Here is a 10,076-nt window from a genome sequence, read left to right on the forward strand (position 1 = left end):
TTTCCGGGGGCCCCAGCGTTTACTCCTTCTGGACGTGTGACTGTGGGTACCCCCCAAATTCCTGGCAGTGTGGAGTATAGGGAGAAAGGGGCCCTTGCAGGACGAGTGTGCTCTGTTTTGTTTTTTCTTCAAGAACCATCCTCAAAATCATTCAAGACAGAATCGGGAAACTCGGGTTCTAGCCCCGGCCCTGATCTCAGGCCCGTCCTTTCCCTTCCCCCTTCCCTAGGCCTCAATTTCCCAATTTGTAAAACAAATGGAGTGGACTTTCGGATGGCTAAGTCCCTTCTGGCTCCAATATTCTAAGAGCTAAAGGAACCAGCGCTCAGGTTTAAGGGCTGCTGCGTCTGAGAAATCTAGGGCAAGAGAGAATAAGGCAACTTTCAACTGCTCAGCCAGAGTAAACGACACAGACTAGAAGGCAGGGGCCAGCCCAGCATCTTGACACAGGGCTTGGGGCAGAGGCGAGGGAGGAGCTGATGATGAGCCTGAGGCACTTAGCAGAGATCCCCGGGGCACGACCTCAGGCCAGCATCTCGGGGCTGTCCAGGACAGGTAGGGCAGTGTGGCCTGGAGCAGGCAAAGCCAAACAAGTGACCTGTTTCTCTGCGGAGCCAGAGCTCCCAGCACTGTGGCTGGTGCACCAAAGGCTCAATCCAGAAGAAAGGAGGAAAAAAAAACATCACCAGGCTAAACGGGGCCACCTGTCCAAACTGGGGAGGAGCAAGACAGATGTTGAGAAAACGTCCCACCCTGGACTAACCTGGGGCCCTTAACAAGTCTCTGACTTGAATGTGGCCAGTCTCCTGGGATAATGCAGAGGAACCTAGATCCGGTTCTGCTGCGGACTTGCTGTGGGCCCTTGGTTGAGTTCCTTCCCCTCTCTGAGTTTTGTTTGTCAGATGAGAGGACATTCTAGCGTCCTCCCGTGGCAGGTGAAAGGCCGTGCATGGTCCACCTCCAAGTAAAGGAGGCTTATAACCAGGAGAAGGATGCTCTTACAGCTGTCAATTGCAAAAAACAAAACAAAACAAAACAAAACAAACAAATAAAAAACTCCTCTAAACTTCAGAGCAGACACAACGAAAGGGAAAGCAAAAGCCAGCAGCCAGAAGCAGACCCTTCACCACGTCCCCAGTCAGAAGGCATCTGAGATTAGGGAACTTTCCTGGCACTTAGGGAGAAAACTCTCTTCAGTCCCTCGAATGAGAAGCCCAGAGCCAAAGGTCCTGGAGCTCTGGTCTCCTCCAGCCCAAGAGCTCTGAGGGCTTTACGGCCAGCCCTGCAGAGGGAGGAAAGAACATTTACCAGAACCGTGACCCAGGAAAACAGGGGCCCCCCCAGAGGGACAGGCTGCCCACTGCAAATGCCAACAGGAGATGGGCTGCTGACTCTGTCTCCAGCATTGCCGCTCCTCGCATAGACGCAGATGCTCCTGGGGCGCGGCACTTCTGGAACCAGAGAGCTGGAAAGCCTCAGCTGGAGGGGCTTGGGCCCTGCCAAGGTCCCACCACCTTGCTCTGGTAGAGGACAGGCTGGCAGTCTGAGCCTCGCACTGAATCCACAGACCTCCTCCTTGACCAGTGGCCACATGCTGAGACCACCTCTGCCTCCTGTGCGGGGCACCAAGCCAGCTTCCTCATTCCTGATGCCTCCACCAGCCTGCGGGCCAGCCTCCTCTCCCCTAGCAGCCTTCTCCAAACTTCCAAGCAGCCAGATTTATCTTCCGAACACAGCAACAGGATCAAATAACTCTCCTGCTTAAAGAACCTGAACGGAATTTGTGTCTTTCTTGTCCAGCGAGGTATACTGAGCACCTAGAACAGTGCCTGGCCCATAGAAGGCACACAGGCAACATCTGTGGACCGGTTCTAAGACGTCCACTGAATAAATTCCCACCTGTGATGACCTCGCCCCACCTCTCCAGTCCAGTTCACTCCAGACCCTCCCATCCCTTTACTTCCCTGCATCCTCCTACAAACCCACCTGCCACTACCTGAGAGCCTCCCTCGGTCCAGCACACCTCGTGCACCTTCATAGCTCCATGCCTTTGCCTGTGTTGTTCCATCTGCCCAGACATCCTTCCTACCCTGTCCCCTTGAGAGACTCCACTTCACTGTTTAATTTACCAACGTTCTTTTCTTAGCAGGACCTGCTGGTACGCCTCACCCTGAGTTACTTTCTTTCTTCTGTTCTTCCCTAAACCTGTACCATAGCTTCCTACAGAGTACTTGCTGTGTGCGAGGCATGAATGTCCCCCCTCACCGTAGGTTATCATTCCCACTGTACAGATGAAGAAACCGAGGCTCAGAGAGGCAAAGTGACAGGCACAGTGACACTGTGGGTCACACAGCCAGGGAATGCTGGGGTCTGACTATATTGCCACCTCTTTACGACACTTGCCATTTACTACTCACTAGGCTGGGAACTCTCTGAGGTCCCTTGGCCCTGTATCCCCTGGGGGCCAGCCTGGGCCTCTGTGATACTCAAGAGGCCCTAATCATTGAACCACTGGCAGCTCAGTACATTATGAGGAACAGATGCACAGCCAGTCTCCTCCCCTCTCTCCCTCTTCTGCCTTTTCTCTCAATCTGGGAGATAGCTCTGGCAAGCTGGGGAGGGACACATTTGGAGGGAAAGGGGCCCCCTCCCAATTCCATTTGGCCCTATCAACTTAGGTCAAGATCCCTGTGTGACGTCTCCAAAGTGTAAAAGCCAGTCACGGGTCCCAGAGCCGACCCTTCACTAGGAAGGCCATCCTCAAAGTGACCCCCCCTCAAAACGAAAGCCAGAAGCCAGCCTTAGAGGGCAATCCCTCTCCTGCCTCCCGCCAGGCGGGCTCCGGCCCCGCCCACCCCGCTCGGGCTACACCTGGGTTCCCAGCTCCTGGACCACCCGCAGAGTTAGCGAGGACCCGTCGCAGCTTCTCGGGAAACCGTAGGGACGTCCAGGTTTCCTGCACCCTCGTCCTTTGGCTAGGAAAGATTTCGTTCTGAAAGTGCCCATCCCTCTTAATCAGACTTGGCATTGCGGGCTCCCTTCAGGGCGCAGACTAGATATCTGATTTGGATCTGCGTAGCACTGATACTTGCTCCGCGGCAGGCACGAATGCCCCACCTCGGCCCGGGAGGTTATCACTCCCATTTTACTAGGTGAAGAAACCTGAGTGACACCCCATTGCTCACACACGATTTCTCACCCTTTGCCTCTAGTACCTAACACACACGCGCGCGTGCACACACACACACACACACACACACACACACACACGAATCTATATCCCTTTCCAAAAAGGAGTAAGGGATGGGAGAAAGGGCTCTTTCGGGCAGCGCCGGGTGGTTTCCTGGGACCTACTGAGAAGTTCTGCTCTAAGCACCGAGGGAAGGTGCCTCTTTGGCCAAGGGTTCGAAATCCGCCAGGCGGATGGCACCTGTCCCCGCCAACAGGGGGCCCGGAGGCCGGCTGCCTTCCCCCAGGCGAAGCCAGCTGTCCTCAGCGCAATGCCCGGGAGCCGGGTGGTCCCTCACTGGCCCGGCGCGGCTCCAGAGGCTGCGAGTACACAGTCCTACCGCCGAAGACCCCGGGCAGGAAGCTCTCAGACGAACGGACAGAAAGACCCAGGTAGCCGTCGACTCCCTCCCGGGCCCTGTGGGGAACAATCCCTCCGCGGGGCGCGGCGGGGCGGAAGGCGCAGACTCACCGGGGCGGCGGCGGGTCCAGCTCGGTCTCGGTCGGGCGGCCGGGGGCTGGGGGCCACACGACCCCGGCCCCCACAGGCTGCCTCCTTCGGGTGCCGCGATGCCGGGGCTGGGAGCTCCGGGGAATCTCGGTCGAGGGAGCGCGGGGGCGGAGAGCGCGCAGCCCGCTCTCGGACCGGGATGGGGACGCAGGAAGCGCGGCCGCAGGGCGCCGGCGTGCCGGAGGGAGGGACCGCGAGAGACGGAGGGACCGCGAGAGACGGAGGGCGGTGCCGGCCCAGAGCCGCCTCCGGCCCCGAGAGGCACCGCCCACCAGTCGACCTGCTCCGCCAAGCCCGGCCGTCCGCTCCACCCGGAGGCCCGGGGCGCCGAGCCCCAGCTGCGGAGGGCGGACAGCCGCTCTGTCCGGTCGGCTGGGGGAGGAGTGCGGGCCGGGGGCGCTGGGCCGCATGAAGTTGACTAAACCGAGGTGGGGGGGGGCGGGGGGGAGGGGACAGGGCCCTGACTCCTTCCACCCCCGCGGGGGACCGAGAATTGGATGTATGCGGGTAGGGTGGGGAGAGGCGCCTCGGCCCGGAGTCCGGGTTTTAAGGGTTAAGTAAGAGCAGATTCCCCACCAGGCCCGGTGGCTCAGCTCAACGGGCCCGCCTGCCGCGCCTTTACCTGGTGAGGCGCTCACCTGGTCAGCCGGCCTCCCCATTCCCCCGCCCCTTCCTGGGGAGGCTGCCGCCTCCCTCTTCACCCTCCAGCAGGTTCAGGGTGCTGAGCCCCGCCTGCACCGCCCAGGGCTGGGGCCCTGCGAGGTAACTGATGGGTGGAGGTAAGAAAGGAGGAAGCGAGTGTTTGAAAAGCGAGTCTGTTCAGGCCCTCGACTCGGCTCCCCACCCGCTCCCGGGTTCCCTGGGCGCCCTCCGGGTCTCACACCTGGGCCTTGGTCGGGGTGGAGCCCATTCCAGGTGCCTGCGCCCGCGCCCGGGATGTGGCCGCCCGGGCTCGGGTGCCTCCCCAGCTGGAGGCCTGTTCCCAGCTTTGCGGAGGACTTGCCCAAGGAAGCACCCGTTGGTGTCCTGCCGACCAGGTGGCAGGGAGGTGGTCCGCCTCTGCTTAGAGCCCCAGAGCTGCTGCCCAAGGCCTGCCTCTGGGGAGGGTGAACCACAACTTGGGAGGGCGCCTCTAACCTGCGACCCTGTGTGGGGCCGCTGCCTGGAGGTTTGCTCTGGAACTGCGCTGCTGGGACCCAGCCCGATTCTAAACACAGAGGGAGAACGTTGCCCTTCTCCTCTCTCGACCTTAGATTGTTCTGAATTCCAAGACCGGTCAGGCCAGGGTCCCTTTCTCCAGTGAGTGTCCAGCCCTTTGAAGTTCAAGTCCTGAGAAAAGCTGATAGGCAGCTGGCCGGGTGTCAGAGAATCTAGCTGAGGACAGAAGGCGCCTCCTACTGGGAATCTGCCCTGTCCAGGATGGAAAATAGACACCCTGGTGGTAATTGCAATCAAGCTCACTTACAAACTGCTGACTTCATGGGTACACATGGTCCCCATGTGTGTATACCTACAGAGTGGTCACACGTGGGTATTTTTTCCCGTTGTTGCTTCTTAATGGCAACAGTTCAACAGGAGCCTCGTGTCTATAAAGAAGCCAATTTGGGGCTGTTCTGTGATTTGGGGGTGGGAAAGGCATTTAGAGAAGCAGAGTAATGAGTCTCCATAAGTATATCAATAACTGGTATTCTTTACATCCTTACTGTGGATCAAGCACCAGGTTACCACCTGCTTCCCTTGCACCATCTCATTTAATCCTCATAACAACCCTGGAGATGGTTATCAGTTAAGCCCACTTTATAGAACAGAAAGCTGAAGCTTAAAGGGGTGAGCTCATTTGCCCAAAGTCATACAGCTGAGTAGTGTCAGGAGCTTGACCCAAGTTGGTCCCCTCCAGAGCCTGTGCTCTCCCTGCTATAGAAAAATCACTTGTCATGCTCTGGGCCCTGAGACAAGCTTCCCCTGCTTTTCCTATCTGTCACTCAGGAAAAAGACACCAGTGTCGCACTCTGCATAGTGATGTAATTTTTTACAAGTCTGCCTCCTGCTCTCCTGAGGACTGGGACCCCTGCGCCCCCATACTGGCCCCCTGCATGTGCTTAATAAATATTTGCTGGATGAATGAAAGCCCCAAATAATAACATTATCTTAGCAAATGGGGAGAACCTTTGTGTAGAAGGGACCTGTGATAACAGGCTCCCATTTGAGAGCTGTGTGTATCCACTGCAAAGTTTAGACAATGAATTTGGGAACCTTCCAGGCTCTGAAGGAGTGATGGGAAATAGTCACATAGCTCTCAGATAAGACCAGGAATCTGGTTTTCATTTCACTCTGCAAGACCAACTTTGGAGAGGCCTGGACTGCGGGTGATCATTTCAGACAGCTGTTCCAGCTCCTACCCAGAGGCAAAGGGCCTCAGTACTTTTCCATGCCAGGGTCCAACTCCAGAGCCGCCCTGCTCTGTTGCACACCCAACTGGGCAGGTCTCGTCTATCTGAGAAAATCATCTTCAGACTGTTCCTTTTAGGCAGGCTGACCCTGGCTAATCTGGGGAGACGCTGGAGAAATTCTCAAAGCTGAGCCACAGGCAGAACCCAGAAGCTAGCAAAGGAAGCATATTTCTCTTCGTCATCCTCCCCTTCAAGCCTTCACCCTCTATGTGGTTAGTTTCTCTGAATCTTCCCAGGTTCTCTATGTCCCATTGAGGAGCCTGACTTAATTTAACTGCCACCTTATCCCACTGTCAGCTGACAAGGGCCTGAGACATGCCCTTGGGGAAAGAGCCAGAGAAATAAATCTGGAATGGTGGAATTTCTGTTACCTGTTACCATCATAGGCAGTGGGGAAGATGACAGTTACCATTTACCGAGCCCTATGTTTCAAGTGCTCTGCAAACATTGTGTTATTCAATCATCACAACAGCCTTAAAAGGAAAATTCTATTATTCCTGTTTTTCAGGTGAGGCTAAGACTCAGAGGAGTTACGTACCTGGATCCATCAGCAGGTGGTAGAGCCAAGAATTGAACCAAGGTATATACTTGCTCTTAACGACTATGCTAGGAACCCTGTGTGGTAGGCAGAATGATGACCACCCAAAGATATTCACATCCTGATCTCCAGAACTTGTGAATATGTTAACTTACATGGCAAAAGAGACCTTGCAGATGTGATTGAGTTAAGGATCTTGAGATGAGGAGATTATCCTGAATTATCCTGGTGGACCTGATGTGATCACAAGGGTTCTCATAAGGGAGGCAAGAGGGTGAGAGTCAGAGATGCGACACTGAAAGCAGAGGTCAGAGTAATGCAGTTGCTGGAGGGGGCCCTAAACCAAGGAATGTGGGCAGCCTCTAGAAGCTGGAAAAGGTCAGGAATGGATTCTCCCCTAGACCCTCCAGCAGGAACACAGCTCTGCTGACACCTAAATTTTAGCCTAGTGAGACTGATTTTGGACTTCTGACCTCCAGAACTGTCAGATAATAAATCTGTGTTGCTCATAGCCATAGAGTTTGTGGTAATTTGTTACAGTAGCAATAGGAAACCAATACATCCTGCAAACTCAGCCACGTGGGCAGATGTTTATTTCACCCACCTTTTCAGCTAACTATTCACTGTAAAGCTCTTCTCATGTGAGGCACCATGATACAACCTGTATCATAGATTTAGAAAGAAGGCAGGATTTCATTAGATCTCTCTTTGGTTTCTGAATCCTCTGCCACTTATGAGCTGTGTGACCTTGGGCAAATGTCTCATCCTCTCTGAGCCTCAGTTTCTTCATCTGTAAAAAGAGTGGTGCCAATAATACCTATTTTTCAGGACCAATATGAGGATTAGGTGAACCAGAATGTGAAAAAGTGCCTTATAAATGGTCCAGTGACATCTGAACATGAGTCGTTTGGGGCATTAACTTGTCCAGCTCTGAAAGTCTGGATTTGAGGAGGACTGGATGCTGTTCCAAGCATTTCCTGGCGTACATTTTGACTTGCTCTGCCTGAGTGACCAAGTAACTAACTTAAAATATTCGACTGTCTCTGGTCAGTGACTAGACCACAATCTGTTATAAAGTAAGGCTGAAAAATTCACTTAGAGGAAGAGTTCATCTTGCAGAAGAACTCACATGTGTGCTCAAGAAGATGTGTTCAAGGATTTCCATTACTGATTATTTATAATGGTGAAAAATCATTATCAAGCTAAATGCCACCAAAAAGAGATATGCTAAATTAATTATGGTGCAAGCTCATACTGGAATACTATGCAGTCATGAAGAGAGAAGGAGCTATCTCACAGGGATGAATATCCAAGATGGATCATTAACTGAGAAAAGCAAGAGACCAAGCATTTTGATGCCACACAAACATTTTTTTTTTTTGCGGTACGAGGGCCTCTCACTGCTGTGGCCTCTCCCGTTACGGAGTACAGGCTCCAGATGTGCAGGCCCAGTGGCCATGGCTCACAGGCCCAGCCGCTCTGCAGCACGTGGGACCTTCCTGGACCGGGGCATGAACCCGCGTCCCCTGCATCGGCAGGCGGACTCTCAACCACTGTGCCACCAGGGAAGCCTACAAATGGTTTTTAAAACAGATGGAGACACATGTATTTGACTACGCATAGAAAGTGTTCAGGAGGGACCAAACCAAACCAAACCGTAGTTACCTTTAGAAATTGAGAAGAGGTGTGTGTGTGTGTGTGTGTGTGTGTGTGTGTGTGTGTGAGAGAGAGAGAGAGAGAGAGAGAGAGAGAGAGAGAGAGAGAGGGAGGGAGGGAGAGATGGAGGAGGTAATTATTATTTTTTTCAAAAAGAATGTATTAAATTTATAATAAAACTTAGAAAAAATAGGGGGGCCAGGAACCACCTGTATGGTCCACCAAGAGCACACCCTCCTTTGTCTGCCCCTGTGTCTGCCCCTTTCTTGCTGTGATCTTTCCCCATCTGCCACTCTTCCTTTGCTCAGTTCGGAGCAGATGACCCCCTCTTCCCACCTTTACTCATTTCTAAACTCTGAGGATCTGAATGATGTCTCTACCTTGTGACTCTTGCCAAAGTCAGCAGTGAAACACGTACCATACTTGTAACCTGGCCTTCACCTGGAGTGGTTCACGTTAGTCACCTACCTGGAAAGGATGTGTCTTGCTTGCAGTCATTACCCATGACATACTGGCCCAACCTCTCTGAAGGTTTAATCAGGTCTGCATGGTGAGAAATTGTGCTCATATAGTGCAAAGTGAAATTGGATAATTGGACCATTTGTTTAAATAAAACAACTTCATTCCATTTCCTGAAATTTTGTTTTTGTTTTTGTTTTTGTTTTTTGTGGTACGTGGGCTTCTCACTGTCGTGGCCTCTCCCGTTGCGGAGCACAGGCTCCGGACGCGCAGGCTCAGCGGCCATGGCTCACGGGCCCAGCCGCTCCGCGGCATGTGGGATCTTCCCGGACCGGGGCACGAACCCGCGTCCCCTGCATCGGCAGGCGGACTCTCAACCACTGCGCCACCAGGGAAGCCCTCCTGAAATTATTTTCTTCAAGAAATACATCTCTTCCTGAGTTACCAGCTTAATGGGGCCTGTGTAGACGGATCAGATGGCCCAGAATGGAGCTGGTGAGGACATCATGGCTTTGGGGTACAGGTTCTTGGGACACCTGAGCACAGAGAACCAGCAATCCTTCCTCCTTATCACCCCATATTCCTCTGTGCCCCACCCTGTAGAACCTTCCTCTAGATCTCATAATCATCAGTCACTTCATCCAGATACTTCCTAACTGGGGTCCTGCTCCCAAGCTCTCGCCCTTGAATCCATTCTCCCTGTTGAATGGTCAGTGGTGTGAAACACAGATCTGAGCAACGGTTCCCCACTGCCCTCGGCATCCAGTCCAGACTCCTTGACAAGGACACACGGGGACTTCATAATCGGGTGGGCCCTTCTGATGTGTTCAGCCTCCTTACTCATGCTCCCTCAGGCTCCCTGCTCTGTGGCTCTCTCTTCCTGTGGGTCCCTTTTCCATCAATGATGAAACCTTTCCCAGAAGCTCCTAGGAAACTTCCTTGATCGCTCCGTTGCCGGAGCTGGCTCACATGACTACTCCTAACCCCATCGCAGCGAGGACCCTCCAGACTGGGGTAGACTCTTGGGATTCACCTGGAGTCACTTGGGGTTGGTGCAGACACCTGAGACAAATGGAGGATTTGCCAACAGAATGAAGAAGCCAGTGACTGTTGGTAGCCCCCGGCAGACACCTATAGCAGGCACCATCACTATAGGAGGGCCTCCATGTTGGGCTGGCACACGCCAAAGCAGGAAAGCCCTCTGCAGAGAGAGTGGGAGAGAGATGCTTCCGGG

Source organism: Lipotes vexillifer, unplaced genomic scaffold, assembly GCF_000442215.2.
Source record: "Lipotes vexillifer unplaced genomic scaffold, Lipotes_vexillifer_v1.1 scaffold496, whole genome shotgun sequence".
Lineage (NCBI taxonomy): Eukaryota > Metazoa > Chordata > Mammalia > Artiodactyla > Lipotidae > Lipotes > Lipotes vexillifer.